The sequence below is a fragment of the Gobius niger genome (genome assembly GCF_951799975.1).
Source record: "Gobius niger genome assembly, chromosome: 1".
In the NCBI taxonomy this organism is placed as follows: domain Eukaryota; kingdom Metazoa; phylum Chordata; class Actinopteri; order Gobiiformes; family Gobiidae; genus Gobius; species Gobius niger.
Genome location: NC_136852.1, coordinates 67,608,335 through 67,628,329, shown reverse-complemented (window position 1 = coordinate 67,628,329; position 19,995 = coordinate 67,608,335).

The window sequence follows — 19,995 nt, the reverse complement described above, 5'->3', positions numbered from 1 at the left end:
TATAGACTGGTGCTATGTGATTGAAAAAAGCATAATACCCCCTCTTTAAATACAGATAGCAGAAGTTTAAAAGTTTGTTCTGTATGATACGGGATTTGAGAGAAAAATGTGGTTGGATCAATAAACAACGTAGCAGTTTTGGAATTGTCTGCAGGCAGAGGATGCCATTTGCCGTTTGACAAACTTTTCTATCACTGGTTACTCTTAGCACTGATTTGTATTGATTTTTTTTTAAGTAAGCGCTTATTTACAGTTGCAGATACTGACCAGAGTTGGCTCTACTAGCATTTGGCTCGTGTTCATGTTCAGCATCTATAAAAGACCATCATGCACTATACTTTTGTTTGCTTTTAGGAAATCTGTTATGAGCACTGGCTCCTGAAACATGTAACAAAACAATAAAACCAAAAATACTTTAGGGCTACTTTCTCTGTGTCTGTAGTTTTGTGATCAGTATTCCAGGGCTCCACTCCTCGACTTCCCACTCCGGCCCGCGCTAATCCAATCCCCTCCTCCGCACTCGGCTCCAATAGTCCGCTCCGGCCCCTAATCGAAACATTATTGCCCAACAATTGCATCTACAGCACCCGGCCTAATCCGCACAGATGCAATTCTAGCCGGCGTTAATCCGATAAGTCCCCCCTCTCCTTTCTCTTCTGACGCATTTTTCATCTCCAAAAACAAGGTGACAGTCTTTTAATTCTCATTGCTGCGTTGCTCCGGATCAATTTGGCTGAGCGCGTGTCGGAGGAGTTATAGAGCCAGACACGTGTAGGCGCTGTTGTTTGTACGAGGTTTAAACTCCCAGTGGGACGCTGACTTGTAACACCGAAGTCAAATCTTTCTGTTATTGTTTATTCACACCTTTTCTATTGGATCAGGTCAAAAGCTGCAAGGGTTTTGCGCCGGTCATCTAGATGCGTGTGTTTGTTTAGATCGGGTTTGATCTGGTATTGAGGAAATTAGAGGCTCTGGGGAGTTTTATGAGAAATATAGTTCACAGTGAAAGATGTGCAGGTTTGGAAGTGCGAGTCAGTTCATATGGGACTAACACTGCTTTGTATTTTTTGGGTGTAATTTTGACTTGACTGCTCAATGAAAAATGTCATATTGTTAGCGGGACTATATAGAGTTTATGTTAAAATGTTAAAATTAAGTATTTTCCTCCCCCTACATGTTTCAACAATGTCCTAATATGTAGAATGACCCAGACATGTTTACCACAACTGCCTCTAAAATCCTGCACTCAAAAAGGTGTGAATTCGGGTCTGAAGTGCCGTCATGCACGAGCTTAATATAGAAGGTGCAGTTACATGTATGACCTGAGGTGGCAGTAGTGAGTATAAAATGACTAACTTGCATCTAGCCCCTTTAAACCTGTTGCATTACCACAGTCCTAACTTTGATTGCGGAATCATGGGGTCTTGCTGTGTGGAGTTTGCATGTTCTCCATGAGCCGTTAGATCAGTGATGCTCATGCAGTCATTTCAAGTTTGGGCAATATTGGGGTCACGCCACGGTGGGTAAAGTAGCCAAAATATTTACTCAAGTAACAGTTGCACGAGATGAACTACATCTACTTTACAGATCAAAATGAAGCATTTGCTGCTTAAATATTCGATCACAGTGGAAAAGTAACAATTATTTTACTCAAGTAAGAGTAAGAGTAAGTGCAGATTCTTCATTACAATTTTACTATAAGTACCTTATGAAAAAACTGCTCTAAGAAAAACAATTTCTTCAGAAATTGCCATAAAAGCCTGGAGGCTTCTGGCAAACAGAAAACGAGACTTCTTATAGTTTTCTTTCAAAAATGCCACTCAGTTTCCCTCACCTGAGCTGTAGCTCTCTGCAGTTCACCCAGGGTCATCATAGGCTTCTTAGAAACAGCTCTGGTCAGTGCTGTCCTTGTTCGGTCAGTAAGTTTAGGAGGACGGCTGGGTCTTTGTAGGTTTGCAGTGATGCCAGACCCTTTCCATTCCTAGATGGTGTATTTAACTGTAAAGAAATGTACTTTCACAACCTTTACTTTTAAATAGGTCAATTTTACTATATTTATGCACACACTTTAGTTTTTGACATATTACTCAAGCCCTTTGTCTATTTTTAATTTAATGCGGTCAAGTATTACACTTACTCAAGGCTATTACATAGTATTTACGTTGGATGGTTGCATAGACAATGTGAGTTTTGTCCCTCCGAGGATGCCATAGCTGCTGCGCGCCCCAAGTGAGTGCAACACGCATGCGCAGGAAGTATTCTGAATTTGACTTATCGAGCCGTTGTTTCTCCGGACTAAACAGGTAATTCTTTCCTCATTTTTATATTACTAATTAGATTGTCAGCATTTAGATTTGCATGTTGAATTGTGAACGAACTGCAACCGTCAATATGTTGTAAGTACGATGTGAAAAGACGTGCGTTTTTCTTTGAAATTTGTTGTAAAATTGCGCACGAGGCTTTTCTTACAAGTTATCGCTTACCTTGCGGATATGTAAATGATGGACACATAGTTTTGAAGACAGTTTATGTCGATTTACACGCTTCTAGATGGAGTTCCTTAACATCCAAGTAGAATTTAAGCGCGCTAGCTGTTGGAGTGGAGATGGTGAGCAGAGAACTATAACCGCACAAACGAAGATTTCTACAGCACAAACGTAACACAAACGATTGACATATTTTTTGTATAAATTTGAGCATAATGGGGCCAGATACACGGAGGTGATTAAGAGCAGAATGTTGTTCACATTCACGGCCACGCGCACAGCGAAACCAAGGAAAGGCAGCGCGTGCACTTATGAGACGTGCTCGCGCGCAGAGAGCTGAAAACCATTCGCTAAACCATTGCACTCTTATCAAATCCTTTTCATTTTTTGGAGGCGGTTTGCCTCTACCTCTCTCAGACAATCAGACGGATGCGCATGTGAGATCAGGTCAGTGAAAAATACACTAGCGCGATTCAGATCTGCGTCATCCTCATCACCACGCGGTGCGGCTAGCTTACAGAAGTCATTACGACAATATAAGCAAGTTGTATGGTTCGTGTGTCTGTGTCTCCGTTTTGCGCGGGTCAGTCTGAGACTTCGAGCGTATGAGATTAAGTCATTGATTATTTCAATAATCGAGTAGTTGTTGATTAATCAATTTAACACTAAAACACATACTATCATTTATGTTTTCTAGATAAATGCAGAATTCAAAAGGATCACCACAATGGCACTTACTTCAAAGTTCATGTTTCAACTGGACCAGCATGCTTCCAAGATGGTGAAAATATTCAGGAAGAAGGGAGGAGCGCTTGGGCAAAAGATTGTTCAAATTATGGCAGCCACTGAGGAGGTTTGTAATTGCTCCCTAAAATTTACAGGCATAATGTTTGTGTAAACAGTGTCTCGCTCTTGCTTATTTTATTTGTTGGTTTGTTTGGTCGGTACAGTACATGTTAATGAACATACATGGGTCTCATGCATTTAGACAAGCCACACCGGCTAATTTAGGCTAATTTCCATCCGTCGTCCCCCATGTGCACTCTCAAACACACTATCATTCTTACCTATTGTATGTGTTTTTAGTAAGGATGTAACGATTCTTTGAAAATCGATTTTAAGTTAGCATAAGTTAGCGCACTCAGAGTGTAGCGTTAGCGCTAACGCAGAGTTTAGCCTCATGACAGAAGTTTAGCAAAGATCATGAACTGATAAACATAATAATCCACTATCTACAGAGAGCTTCAGGTGTTTCCTCTTTACAATAAACAACAGGCACCGAGACTGTGAGGCGTTCGAGGGGTGTGGGGAAAAAAACTCTGCACTGTAAAATTTATGTAGATGGATCCAATTAGTCATTTATTTTCTAAAAGTAAAAAAAAAAAAATCGAAATTGGGTACTTAAAATCGAAAATCGAATCGAATCGGGGCTTGAGTGAATCGTTACATCCCTAGTTTTTAGTGGTAGGGGAAACCGGAGGAAATGTACACAGACATAGACTATATTTTTATACCGAGGATGCTTCGTCTGGACACCGTTTCCCCGGTGGCCGCGTTTTTAAATCTGTCTAATCAGATTTGATTATTTGCGTCGCTTTTTGTTTACAATGAGCGTCACTCGTGGGATGTGAAAGTCTCCTCACGCCAAAATACAAAGTGCGTGCAAGAGAGAAACATAAAAACGCTAAAATCTTTGCACCCACAGCAAACTCCTGCTATGACCAGACTCACTCGCTGATACAGTGATGAGTCTGGATTTTTCCAAGCTACATACTTCCCACGCATACAGCCACCGCTGGGTCAAAGCGCATATATATGCACAAATATAATTTTTATTTTATTTTATCCATATTTAATCACAGTCCATTAAGCAATTGGTATACTTTTTCATTTAATTATCTGATCAAATATCATATTCTTAAATGCAGGTTGCTGAAATAATTTTCCTTCTTTTTGTTTGTGTTGTTTACAGAACAACACAATTGAAGTGAGGAGATCTTGCATCCTGAAGGCACTCTCGGTGTATTTCAACGAAGATCCTAACAATCTCATTAGGCAATATGTGGTAAGTTTTAACTGCTAATATTTACATTTACTTAAAACAGTCCTGGATGCAACTCAGTGCATTGTACATGTTATATTCATTATGATTTTACTCCGGCTTTGGATAAATTTCATAATTGTTCAGACATTCATACATTGCTAATTGTAAAAATGTTCAACTTGATGAACTATTTAATATTTTATTGCAATTGTAATTGATTAGTACACACATCAACTACAGTCCTTTAAGTAGACATATGCATAATTTACTTAATGATAGGCCTGGAGTAGTCTTTCACTAAATGCATGCTGTTTGGAGTAATCTTGGGGGAAAGCTGTTAAATTGAGGTCTCTTTTTTTACCCAAAATCCTCCCCATTTTTGGGGAGGTCAGTCTGAAAACGAACATTATGTAACTTCTGAACATTTAAAAATCAGCAGGAAGAGCTTCAGTCAAGACCTTTTCCGGCTCCTTCACCTGTAACTCATTTACAGCATTATTTCTTACAGATGCCATATATTATAAATTGTAACATGCCCACTTTAAAACAAGGATGCAATAACTGGAAAATGTTAAATCCTTGTATATTTTTTTTTACATATTTTGCTCATTTGTGTGTCTTCATTTTAGGATGTGGAGTCTCGTGATGCCCAGAGCCAGATGGAGAAGACCGTCATTGGGATCTACGTCATCATGCATGATGGTGGAGAACAGGAATCACCAGAAGATGTGGGCATCATCATCGAAGGTGTCACAGTGATGAAGGACCTCAGAGATGTTGCCACCGCCTTCTCGCTGCGGTTTGGTCTCATCTACGTGCTCAACCTTAACTACCCACCTGACCTCAAGTACAGTTTTGAATTTTATCAGAAAGTTCTGATGGAACTTGATGCGAGGAAGCTTTCAAAGAAAGTGCAAGTCCTGAAAAACAAACTTTTTGAGTGACTCTATGAGTGAGATGGCCTATAGAGGTGATCTATGGCTATGTGAGCAGTTGTTCTGAGGCGTAATGTGTTCAAAATGCTCTCCCAAGTAATATGAGACGTGTTTTTAAGAGCCTGTTCTGTAGCACTATATATAGGCTTACATATTAATTTACAGGGATTTAAAAAAATATATATATATATTTTCTTAAATTGAAAAATACAATTTAAAAGATTTATTTTTAAATTATTATTAACCAGTTGTAGCTAAACTTGACATTTTTACGATTTTTACTTGTTTTTTTTCAAACCATAAGACTAAGATTTGTGTTGAAGCTTACTTGAAGATGAAGATTTTTTTTGTTTGTTTGTTTTTACATGATTGACATTGTTAAATTGGTTCTTTGCCCTGTTAATACTGATTCCAAGAATAGCCATATCTTTTGGTCTCTTAACCGCACCTGAACAGCTTTTTCTTTACCCGAATCTAAATGCTTCTTAAAAAGAAAAAACGTAACAAAAAGAAAAGAAAAAAAAACAAAAAAAAAACGCACTAGAAAAGCAAGTATACCACTATCTAAAAGTTAGGTAAGAGGAAGAAGTCTAAAGGGTTTTTGTCACTTCTTTCTTCAGATTTTTGTCTGTTTTTGTTGTACTTTCACCACTTTTTTGGTGGTTGCATTTTCTTAATTTTTCGTTACATTTTGACACTTTTTGTTGGTTTCTTTTGCCACTTTTCCCTTCAGTTTTTGTCACATTTTTGTCATTATTTTTTCTTGCACTTTCATCCTTTTCTTGTAACTGTTTCGTTGCTTTTTGTGGCTTTTTCTTTATTTTTGCCATTTTTGATGCTTCCCCCCACACCCCGAGTAGATTTAAGTAAAGCCAAATTACCTCAATTTAAAAAATCGCCATAAACATATGAAAAGGCTACAAAATAGTGACACTCAATACAGTTAAAATTTGCATCTGTCTTATTAAAACTTGAAAACTATTTCCATGTTCCAAGTGTAGCAATTGATGAACTGCTTTCTGAATTGCATTACTTGAATAGCTCTGCATCAGTGCCTTTGTTAAACAAGAACATTACTGAATCTCTTGAGAAACACAGTATTTGTTTAGACCAGACCATCATTGAAGAATTGACTCACGCTTTATCCTCACATCCTGTCTTAAAGGCTATAGCAAAAGAAGGTCCACTTTCTACCTCTTATAAACGCAAACAGTTCTACAAAACACATTTTAGAGTCATTGAACCAGTGGAATATATACTTGACCCTCAAAGTAAGCAGTCATTCCAATACGTTTCCATCCTTAAATCATTACAGCAACTTCTTGAGCAGAAGACTATATTCAAAAAAGTAATAGATAGCCATGAGGAATACCGGTCTGCAAATGAAAAAGGTTACAGATCGTATCGAGATGGTCTTTATTTTCTTAACAATGACTTTCTGAATGCTGAGGATGAACTGAAAAAAGCGCCATAAACATATGAAAAGGCTACGAAATAGTGACACAAAAGCAGTGAAAATGCAAATCAAAAATGTGATAAAAAAAAGAGTGACAAAATAAAATTTAAAAAAATGAAGAAAAAAATAATTATTAAAAAGCATTAAAAAAAACCTCAAAAACATGGCAAAAAAACAAACAAAAAACATACATTTCACAATAATGTTACAAAAATCCGGCGACAATGTAAAAAAAAGGTTTGGAGCCTGTCAACACAATTGATCTAGTCGAGAAGCTTTTAGATTTGGTTAAAACTGAACTTGATTAAAAAAAGTTCTGGGTCAAGGTGTGAGGGATAAGAAGTAAAGGGCAGATTGTTACAAATAGGAATAGTTTACATATGAAAATGGTGTTCGTGGTGATGAACAGTTTTTGGTGCAACAGTTCAGAGCCATAGATGTTGGTCTGTTCAAACTACAGTGTGAGGGGGTTCAGTCAGACCTATGTTTTCCTCTCTCACCTGTGAATGTTTACATGTTTTGACCAATGATAATGTTTGGGTGATATTTGTTCAAGCGTACATTGTTTGCTCATAAACATAAACCAGAAATCACTCAAGATATGTGCCAGATAAATGCCAAGATGTCTTTGGACGTGCGCATGTTCCGAAAAGGCTTTTATGTGCCCATTCTGTTTAAAAAAACACCTTCCATTATCTAAAGTGCACTGGTTGTAATCTGATTAATTGTAATAAAAAGTGCATATTCTGTTCAAAAATCTTTTATGGTACGTTTTTTGTTTGTGCTAGAATTATTAAGCCATGTTACTTAGAAAACACTTGACTCTGTTATTTCAAGTGGTTACACACAACACTTTTAACAAAATACTAGTGTATGTAGTTTATTAATATCTATTCAATCTAGTTAAGTTACGTTTACATAGGTTTGTTCAATAGACATTAGTGAACTAGATTAAGTAATTCTTATGAGGAGCAGTTTATTATTCTTTACATAACCTCGTTAAGTACTTTTTATGTAGAAATATTCAATAGGAATTACCCAACTTACTCAAGTAATTCTTAATAAAAGTATTTTCTTAATGTCGACTGAAATAAGTTGAGTAGATGTTATGTAATGATATTTATTAAGAACTACTAGTAGTGTTTATGTAGGTTTTATTCAGTTACATTCCTTAGCAATTACTTAAGGCTGTTGTTTGTAACCACTTGAAACAACATTGTTATGTAAATACCAGGTTTCTTTTTTTTGAGTGTACTTTGAGAGATGTTCAAAGCTTTGGAAATGTTTTTAGAACCAAACCCAGCTTTATGCTTCTTAATAACTTTATCCCGGACCTGTCTGGTGTGTTCTTTGACTTCATGATGCTTCTGCTCATGTCTGCTAGTCTCTTAACAGACCTCTGAGACCATCACAGAGCAGCTGTATTTGAACTGACATTAGATCACACACAGGTAGACTCGATTTAGTCATTGGGTCAACATGTGATCATTCAGAAATCATTAGGCAACTTCTGAAGGCAATTGTTTGCACTAAAAGGAAAAGGGGGCCGGTACTTATGCATCATTTCATTTCACTTCACGATTGTGTGTCACTTAGTGTGTGTCTTCCACATGAAATTTCAATTAAATATATCATTATATTATAATAGAAATCTAAAAGTTAAAGGGGGGCTGATACATGTAACCCACAGTATGTAAAAGCATGTTACCTCATGTTATTCCATTTTAGCAGCGTTGTTTAGTACCCATTTAGTCTTTTGGTTCAGATTCAAACAGATCAGTGGGAGCAGCACAGGTTGGATTCTTCTGGAGCTTGTTCATGGTTACTCGGCTTCTTATGTACATGAATGAAACGGGCCACTCTTTAGAGCAGGGGTTCCTAACGTGTGGGTCGGAAACCCGGGGGTCGTGGTACACTGACGTTGGGTTGTGAGATGAAATCAGTAGTGAAATTAAGCCAAAAATTCAAAATATAGTATAATAAAACTCCAGATTAACACTTGAAATTGCTATGAATTCTAATGTCATTTTACAGAGGGGGCTCCAATTAGTTTTTCACTTGGAGGCCAAATATGAGCAATCGTGCCCAGCCCTCAACAGACATGGAGGACTTGGAAATCCCAAGAAACTATTTCCATTCAACTACAACAAAAACATAAAAAAATAAAACAGGATTATCCGATAAACATTGTCCGTTCCTCCATCAAAACATTTACTCTCCCCCAGTCCCGAGCTCTCTGATTTCCACCTGACAAATTGTCTTATCAGCCCCAGCAGCGATCGGGAGAGTGAAAACATGACCTCTGCAGACAGGGGCCCGACAGCGAGCCCGCTACACTGATGCCACCCGATAACGGCGCCGAGGAGAGGATAGAGCACGGACACACAACAGTGATCAGGCCTGATAAAGACAGGAGCAGGAGAAGGGGAGCACTGGAGTGGCAAACAAGCACCATTAGGCTTATTCTATTCATACCCAGGGAGCCGGCCAGTTAAGTGGATAACGAGAGCCATTAGGAGCATTCAGGGGTTCAAAGTGAGGCTGGACAGGCTGGATGATGGACAGCAGAGGAGCGTAGTGGTCAGCAATGATGAGCTCAGAGATGTCTTCAAAGTCTTAGAAGAAGTTATAGTGACTGACTTGATAAGCTCCCGAATAGCAAGGAAGTTGAACTTTAATGATGTTTTCTGCATTGGGACAACCCTTCTCTGGGAGGCCACAATCTGCCGAAAAATGTACATCACAGACGTACAAGAAGGATTAACCAAAGATGACACCATTTCAAGGACTCTTTGTGTCAGTGGTCTTATTTATCCACAAAATTCTCCTTTCTGTATACTTACAGCCCCAGGATCACATTATATTACTTTGCATGTTGGCATGTTAGACAATTATTCTTTGACATGCTTGTTGCGAGACGAGACGAGCAGCCTGCCTGATTATTTGCTACTTCTATTTTTGAAAGAAAGGAGCAACTGGTTTCTTTAAAAGCTTTTTACAAGACACCAGGGCTACTCTCCAAGTTCCATTTTGGTTCTCCTTGCACCCCTTTCTTCCCCAGCAACAGTGCAGTTCTACTTCAGAAAAGAGGGGCAACAGGGAACAACAAGCATTTATCATTATAAAATATCAAGTTGCGTATGTCATAGGGATGTCTTATTAATAGTATCTGCTCTACTTGCTTTGACCCAAGAGGGAAGGCGGTAAGTACCTAGTTTGAGGTGTTAGGAGCCTGGGAACCATACGCAAGCAAACAGGAAGCGGAGTCAACCAATCAGCAAAGGGTGGGCGTCTGCCATAGATGTGGTGTTATTAGCGGTTTTGCGTTAATATTTGCACAGGATTATGACACACTGATCTCCAGACTGATCTCCCTAGAGGGGAATCATTCTGATCTCACAAGGCTAAGGTGTTAGCACTATGTGGAAACAAATGAAAACAATGCCATGCTGTCGGGACAAGTGGACCGTTTAAGAAGTCTTATTGCGCTGTAAACAAATTCATAAATCATGTATTTGAAAAGGACTAGAATAAGTAAAACTAGAACACGAGTTACATAAAAAAGATCAGTATGTTGTTGTATGTTATTGCGACCACAATGATTCTGTCCAAACTAAAGCTGAATGCACAGAGCAAATAAGGTGATGGAGACCACAGTGAAGGGGATAAGGTGCAAGGGGCTGGGGGTGCACACTGCCCCCCCCCTCGGCTCATGCTTGGCTGCTCCGGGACGAGAGCAGCAGTAGAATAGCAGGTCACTCAACACAGTGGGGGCTTTGTGGGCACTTATCAGGGAACCGCTGCCCTGGCATGGGGCGTATATGTGGGGACACGCTGAATAGAGCTGATGGCAGTTTGTGTTGGGCTGGAGAAGTTAGATAGCGAAGGGGCGAATGCAGATTAGATGGACAACAAAAGTTTGTGCAATCTCACTTTAGGGAGGAAAGCAGAGCCGTTCCTTGCGAGAGTGTCTACCCACAGATCCCCGAACTCCTATCTGAGTAGAAACAATTGAATGACCCACATATGATATCATGCAAAATCTACTTTTTTTTTTTAAATAAGGTTTTGACTGTGATGTAATGTTGCACAGAAAACCTGGAGTGTTGCTTTGTTTCATCTGTGCATGTTTCAGTAACCCTTCATGGAGTTATGTTTCAACTCACTAGCACCCCTTTGAGTAATCTTTGGATCACCTCTGCGCAGACCTGACTTGTAACTTTAGCGGAAAGCGGGACATTACCGGCTCGTTTTCGTGTTTTTGGTGTTTTTCTCTGAACAGATTGAGGGATACTCATGGATCACCTGTTTTTTCCCAAATATGACAAGATATGAAAAAATGGATATAGTATTGAAATAAATGATCTAACAAGGCCAAAATACTACATGTTTTTGGGTTTACTTATAGTGGATTTTCATGGGGGAATTGGGATTTATTGTTTATCGACTGCTATAGTGTTGTTTAATGAGAGTGTTCCGGCAATTGTTTTGACCTGTTCCCCCGAATCCATCACTTCAGACCAAAAGTATTCCTGAAACTAATCATTTACAAATGAAACACTGTGCATAACCATCACAGTATTGGAAATGTATTGCCCGTGAAAAAAACTGAATCGGCAACAGAAGAATGACAATCGGTGGCATGTGTAGCATCTTGTAGATCACTTTTCCCAAGTTGAATGCATCTTGAGGAGACAGGGTGAGGACGGCACGGGACACGGGACAGCCACAAAGAGCAAGAAGGTCACACACGGGATATGATCTGCGGCCGGGCCGAATGGAGGGACAGGGGGAGCACTCAGGTAGAGTTACACACAAGGAGAAGGCCAGTGTGCTGTACGTCTGGGTGGGGGTGTTACTGAGAAGGGCTGACTTTCAGTTAACACACTGGGATGAGTAACAGGGTAGGTTTATGAACCTGGTAGCAATCAGATTAGCTAAACAAACAAATAAACAGTGTGCAAGGAATCCCAGAAACCTTAGTGGTTGTGTTGAAAGAGCTGGTACTTGTTTAAGCCAGCGAAAGTGTCTCACCTTTGATGTGCACGTGCAGGATCGTAGCCATATAAAGAAAATATAAAGGACCATGGTAATGTCGGTAATTTGCTTTGAGGTGACTTTGAGTTGATGAATGAAATCTAGAGCTTGGAGGTGAATGACTTGAATTTGGGAATATTAATAGTGTTTAGAGTGGTTTACTATTGTTGACTTTTTTGCTGATGTGATCTAGATCAGTGGTTCTCAGGGTCCGTTATATCCAGTGTAATGGTTTAACATGCAGCCTGTGACTGTGGAAATGGTAATGCTGGGAGCACTGATGCTGCTTTGACCACCTTACTGAGTAGAATTTCTCTGTGTGGAACTTCCTGGCGACATTTTTCTCCACACTCACACACAGCGGGTCAGCGCAGACTCCAGCTCCCGCTGAGCGCCTGCCGAAAGGGTCATGTCAGACATCAGCTCCCGTCGCGTCTCCCACTATTCACCACAGAGGGGGCTGTTCCCTTCCCCCGTGAGGCCCACAAGGACAGGCACATACACAGGGCTTTAGGCGGCACCAGGGATATAGTTTATGTTCAGAGGCAAGGACTAAATCAGAAGTCAAGCAACACTGAGTAAAGGTAGACACATAGCTTAAAACACTCTTTAGGGCACTTCAGCGTTGTTATTTTACTCTTTTTAATGTGAAATTATGTTAAGGCAATACTGTATGTGCTTGAGTAAACCAGGGAGATTTCCTCACAGTATTTTCTCACTGATCAGGCCAAGGAGGGGCACGGTGTGGAAGCCGCTACAGCCTCCACACTGCACTGGGCTGGGGAGGAGAGAAACAGAATCGGGAAGGGCATCTCTGAGTGTCCGGAGAGGCAGGAGGGCTGAAAGCAGGGTGAGGTTTTCATGAAGTGTTGGAAGAAGGTAGTAAAACTATTTCACTGTCACCAAAGCACAATCAAAGAATCAGGAAACAATTTTTCATTCACAACTGTGTGCATCATGTGGGGAAAAACCCAAAGGTTTTCTCAGAATCGTGCTGCAGCAATAGCTCCTCCTGAAGAGAACACAGGCGACACACGACTAGCATGTCGGCTTTGCATAAATAGCATCAGGCGACACAGTGGTGTGATGGTTAGTGCATTCACCTCATGGGCTGAAAACAAGCACACTAAACCCAGACTAAAAGGGTGATCAGCATTCTGTAAAAGGCCTGAACGCACACATGTAGCTTTAAGCATCCTTCACGCCTCCAAGTTTTGGTTATGGTGTAGTGCCAGAGGAGACAGAGCCCAGCAGGGGCCTCAGCGGGGGGCCAGTGCACTGCTCACCTCCCGGCCCTCAACACACAGCGCCCTGGACACACGCACACACATACACACACACACACCCACACACACACTGTCACTGCCGTCTTGGTCGTCTGCCAACTTTCCACCGGGCTAACGAGTTTCCTCTCCCCTTTTCCATCCCTGCTCTTTCCTTTCATAATACTCACCAGCTTTGGAGAAAAAGAAGCACCCCCCCAGAGGTCATTATTTGTCAAATCTCCAAACTTAAGGAGTCGTTTTAAAGTTATCTCAAAGCCAAAACATTTTAGATTCCCCACCTCTGATCTGTACTTTCAAGTATTCACCGTGGCCCCATTGAGTTATTAGCATGTCGTCTGTGAAAGTCTTGTGTTAACTGTTACATATCATCCCCACTGCTGCCTGCAGAGGGCGGTCCAGGCGAATTCAAAATCCTGACCATCCGGAGACTCTTGCTCTGTGTTCTTTTTAAATGAACTTACTAGCAAATGAATGTGTTTCTATATGAATAATCTTGCCGCTTGAGTACAAAAAAACAATATAATTCATCATATCACACTCCCTCTTTGTCCCAGTGAGTATTCTTTAAAATGACACCACTCTTTGACGTGGTGAAAATATATCTAAATTGTAGGGGTTAATTAATCATAGCCGAGATGATTAAACGTCAAAATGACACGGACATCACTGGCATCATTGGCCTAATACAAAGGGAGATGGCGGAACAATGCAAGGGCATGCGGAGTCGACACAGAGGAGAGTGAGAGGGCTCTCAGGGGGAGGGCTCCTGGGGGCCCCTGTCGCTCCTGTGTCACTCTGTGTTAATTATTACACTCTGGTAACGAGACGACCGGAGCACAATCGCCGAGTTTGTTAAAAATGTTGCCTCTGTTTGAAAAAAAATATGCCTGATATTTTCCTAAAGGGTTTCCAATGATACAATAGTCAGACCCATGATAATCACCATCTCATTTTCTTTAAAGTATTTTCTTTCATTCCACCTCAGCCCTGATCCAGAACCCAAAAAACATAAAAAATTACACACACAGTTTTTGATAGTTAGTTAAACATTTAAGAAGATAACAAACTGAATTTTCTGAAAGAGCACACGCTTCTATCATAAAGTGATACATGTTTTTGCCTTATCTGCCCCACTACTTTCTAAGCAACAAACATAGTGAGATACACAGCTGAACAGGCTAATATTGTATTACATGTAGCTACACAATAGATGATATTGTATAACTATTATCTCGTGACACAATTGCAGCGAGATAATAGTTTGATGGAAGATACTCACTGAAGAACAATGCAAAGGAATGCAGAGCAGACAAAGCCTGATTTGACTGACGTTGTGTTGCTGCCAACTCCGTCACTCATTCTGACGCTGTGATTGGTCGAATGTCTCGCCTCCTGCTCAGACTCACCTCCTGCCAATCAAAGCAAATCTGCAGATATGTTTTTTCTGCTGAAATACATCAAACACATTCTAGAAAAAGGCTTGAAGACGCTTATAGGAATAGAGTAGAGTTTGATGGTGGTCAGTATCTTTGAATTATGTCTGTATGTCTAAGCCCTGAAGTTATTCCTGTGGTGGAGTCTAGTGTCATTGTTTTCAGCTTTGGAACAATAAAAACGGTAACTCTTGATTGGTTGCTAAGCTTAATCCTCTCATCGAGAAGTAAAAACATTCGCCATAGCTTCACTACAGCCACACAGGACGCCAGGTCTACTTTTAGTCTCTAAATATTTGAAAAAAGCTATTTGAATCAGCTGCACAGTGGGGAGCAAGAGGAAGGGGTGGGAGGAGCTTATGAGCAGATCGCTTGAAAATCAGGAAGTGAAACTATTGGATATTATGTTTCAGCTGTTTTGATCAATATTGCATTTTCTAACAAAGTGTAAGATAGTGATAAAGATGTGTTTGAGATTTTTACCATGGACCTGCAAAAAGAATAATATCCCCCTTTCAGGTTTAAGGTCACGTCTTACCATCACCGAGTGTGGAGTGAAACTACATTGTAGTGCTTTGAGAAACCTGTCCACACCAATGGCCGCTGGCTGCTCTGCTTTGTGACGACAACATGAGGGGCCGCCATTGCTCCGCCATTGCTCCGCCATTGCTGTAGTACCTCCATATAGCCGCCAGTCCCATTGGACAGCATTGCACTTTAGACACATTAAAAGCAACTTTAAAGGCTGGTTTCTAATTTCTTAAACTTTCTACAGCTAAATATTCCTCCTGATAACGCCGGGGTTAGCTACAATTAAAGAAACCAGGCTGGTTTTCGTAAGGGTCAGACTGTTAGCATTGGAGCAGCTCGAGGTACACGTCACGTAAGGGCCGACTCTACAGTGAAGATCCCGCCCTTATGCCCTTTTTAGGAAAATGCTTCGTCAGAGCTGGGGAGGAGGAGTCTGTATATCCCCCATGATTTCTGTAGTTATTTTGTCAAACAGTGAGGAGTGAGTAATGACGGAAAGTGTAAGAAGACATTACATGTTTATAGTGTAATTGCCTGAATCCGTTTCAGCAAAGCAACACAGGAATAAACCTGAAGGGATGTAGAAAACTATAATGCCCAACTTTTTCCCAATATTTGTCAAGGAGATAGTAGAATGTGCTAAAACAGCTGTTGCTTAAAGGGACTAAATGGAAATTGTTGTTGTTTTTACTCGCTACTGGCACCTCAGGTCTTACGCGAAACTGCAGTCTCTACGTTAAGCTCGTGTATGACGATGGAGATACAGTAATGACAGTGCAGGATTTATGTGTCAGTTGTGGTTAATTGGTCTGGGCTCATTCTACACAATAGGACATTGCTGGAGCAAGTAGGGGGTGGAAAATACATAACTTTTATATTTTTAAAGTTAAGTTATTAAGTTATTAAGTTATTAAGTTAAAAAGTTATGATCGGCCAATGTCAAAGTCCATACAATCAAATGATTTCTCTCTTCGCCCTATAGGCTGGAGTGTGTACATTTCTCTGTATGCAGGGAGGGGTCGACATCCCAGACACGTTGCCACGGCGACAAGGTGCTCCTGCCGCCGGCGGGTCTCGGCCAAGTTGGGCGCCATGGCGACTGTGGGGACAGACTGTGGGACGGTCTCTGGGACTCTGCTGCCGGAACAAGGCCGGTTTGGTGACATGGTATAGGCCAGGGAGGTTTTAATCTTTTCACCTCCAGGGGTAGATCAAGATGATGATGGTATGCCTAATTATTGTAAGCTATATTATATATTATTATATATTGTAAGCTAAAGGAACTATACCAGATATTTTCCCCCCCAAGTAATATCATGAAATTTGAGACCCTGAAAAGTGACTGTGTAAGTAGTGAAATGTGCCCATAAACTTGCCCAAACTGTTAAGAATTGGGATGCTACAATTATGTTTTGTTATGTTATGCCTCCTACGCACCTGTCGCCTCCTAGGTGTGCGGAGTCATCCTTAAAGAGGGGGTATCATGCTTTTTTCAATCACATAGCCAGTCTATAGCACACTACAATGATGACCAAACCTTCTGTTGGTCTGTAAATGCAGTAAATTAGAATAACTGCCTTGTATAAAATTGCTCTCTCAAAATGGCTGTAGTGAATGTCTTGGCCTCTGTTTCTTTAAGAACCTCTGACCCTTTCCGACACGCCCCTCCACACGCTGTCTGTGGCATCAGTGGGGAGGGGGTTCTGCTGAGGAGCAGTGATTGGTTACTCGGCTGGTGACGAAAGTTCGGAGGCGTCTCCAGGAGGTGGGGGCGTTCCTAGGAGGACTCAGGCAAACCTATCCCTAAAATGGCTGCCATCAGAGTTTTTACAGATTACTCAAAAATATGTGAATGTGCCAAGGCAACACTTCAGGCATGTTTTTAATGAGGGAATGACATAATAACATGATGTTAAGTTTGAAAAAGTCGATTTTGCACAACACCCCCCTTTAACAATTTTTATCATCGTAAAAATCAGGTACAAGGCCTTTAAATCAATACCAAATGCTAAGCTAAACAGTGGCACGAATGTTAATAATGGCAGAATATGTGCCTCTATGACAATAAATCCCAACATTTTTTCCCCTTGTACATGTACGCAGCCATAAATGCTTCAAAACATACAAATAATGGTCAATACGCATTTACATATACACAGAAATTCGAGTCATGTGTAATATATACTTTAATTTGCTCAAATAGTATCTCTTATTAACGGACCTTCTAGGCTATTGGCGCCCCACAGTTTGGGAATCACTGACTTATGAGTTTTTGGACAATTCTTCCGTGCCTGCAGAGGGCGCTAGAACCATAGAACCATACTACTTGAACGCTTAGGGCGACACGGTGGCACAGCAGTTTGCAGTTAGTTAGTGCTTCACATCCAGAAGGTCCCAGGTGCAATCCCCAGACAGGGTCTTTCTGTGTGGTGTTTGCATGTTCTCCTCGTGTCTGTGTAGGTTTCCTCCAGCTTCGCCAGTTTCCCTACCATTAAAAACATGTACAATAGGTTAGTCCTCCAGCCAGGTCATTCTGACAGAGCCCGGCATGAGATGCGGGCACCCCAGAGACATTGAAGGATGGGTCAAATGCAAAGAACTTTCCACACGGGGATCAACAAAGTAAACCTTATTTTTGTCCAGTTGTAGAACAATTTTTCTTCCTCAGTATATTGTAAACTCAGACATTTATGGTAATAATACTGTGCATCTATTTATGAATCATTAAGCAAACATTTCATGAACTGGCAGTCTAGTTTTCAAGCATTTATGTGACGGTGATCTAGAAAAGTGATCCTGCAAGTTGTGAAATGTGCATATAAACTCATCTGTGTGAATAATTGGGATGTTGATAATATGTTAGGAAAGTTAGGAATGAGTTTTGACCAAAGCTAACAATTGAGTTTACTTGCACCTTATTTCATTGTTTTATACCAAATTCATGTGTAGAGCCTTTAACTTAACTTAGATGATTAAGAGGAAAAAATATCATGCAAAAAACAAAAAACTAAAACATGTTGTATTCTTGTTCCCTCTTCAAAACCTACCTCGGGTATTCTTTTTTTCATTCATGATCCCCCATCCCATTTTTAAAGCCCATTCTGTAAATAATCAGCGGGCATGTTCTGAGCAGTTCTGTCCAAACTGTGTTTTAATAATGGCTTAAAACTTAACTTAAAATATTGTAATATAAAATTTCAACAGGTTTATAAGCCAGAATTATACATATCCACTTAAACAGCCAAAATACATTATCCTGGATAACACCAAAAATTTAACTTTTAAAGTTGTAGTGCAGAGGAAGCTGCAGCCAGTGAACAGTAATTTATTCCCTCACTTGAGTAAATTTACTGTATGTTTCAATTGTATATAGTACCTCATACTGTTTACACTAAAGCCATATACCCATCATTCATGAACTCCTACTGCAGTACAATCACCTTCCAATCACCATTTGACATAGATGAGCGTGTTCTAAATAATCCATGATCATAACCTAATATTTACGTCTCTGACTCTCATACAACAATTCACTGAACATAATAGCATAAAAGTAAAACGTTCTCCTTTAACTCGAAAGCGACTTGCAGACATGTAAACCCTGCAGGAGGACAGGAGAGGCAGGAGCCAGAGTTAGGGCATCCCGCAGAGGGAGGTCATGACCCCTATCAGACTCTGTGTCAGTCCGCCTATTGTGTCCCGAGACTGCACACACATCGGGTACACACACACGCATGGATATAACTTACACCGTCTCCATAGAAACGACACTGCTGCCCACTTTGACTCCAAATGTACACTATAGACTACTGTAAGCAAGTACACCAATAGTCGGCTTGTATGTTTTACAGCACAAGTATACAGTGGCTGGTTAGCAGTACTAGTTTTTGAGTATTTCACGCTGGAGAATATGTTAACCAGAAAAAGTCAATCATTTCATTATACATTCAGCCTACAATCCAAAATGGTGGGTCTATCTACAGTGGGAAGAAAAAGGAAGTACACCTTTTGGAATTTTCATTTCTGCCTAAATTGGTCAGAAAATGTGGTCTGATCTTCATCAAAATCATAAGAATAAAACAGTGTCTGCTTAAACTAATACCACCCAAACAATTACATTTGATCATATTTTTATTGGCCACAACATGTAAACATTCACTGGAGAATGTGGAATTAGTAAGTACACCGCCTGAATCTCACTGAACTGCAGCAGTTTGGAAAGAGATTTGGTCCAAGATTCATCCTGATCGTTGTGTCTAACCTGCAACTACAGAAAAGCAGTTATGGCTGCAAAAGCAGGATCAGCCAGCTATTTAATACAGGGGTGTACTTACTTATTCCGCACTGTTGGGAATTTCAGTTTTTTTCTGCAAAATATGTTGATAAATTTGTGAATGAATTTTTCTATTGATGATAAATAAAACAGCCCCACACCATGATTCTCCCTCTTTACCATTCCTCTTTACTAAACTGCTGCAGTTCAGTGAGATTCAGGCGGTGTACTTACTTATTTCACGCTGTCCTGTGAATGTTTATATGTTGTGGCCAATAAAAATATGATCAAATGTAAATGTTTGGCTGCTTTTAGTTTACTCATTCTTATGATTTTGATAAAGATCAGACAACATTTAGTAACTAATTTCAGCAGAAATGTAATAAATTCCAAACGGTGTACTTACTTTTTCTTCCCACTCTAGATAATATTTCCCACTTGCTTTATTCTTGTATTTTACTCATTGATACACTCAGAACCATATTTTGACTTTAATATAAGAGCCTAAGAAATT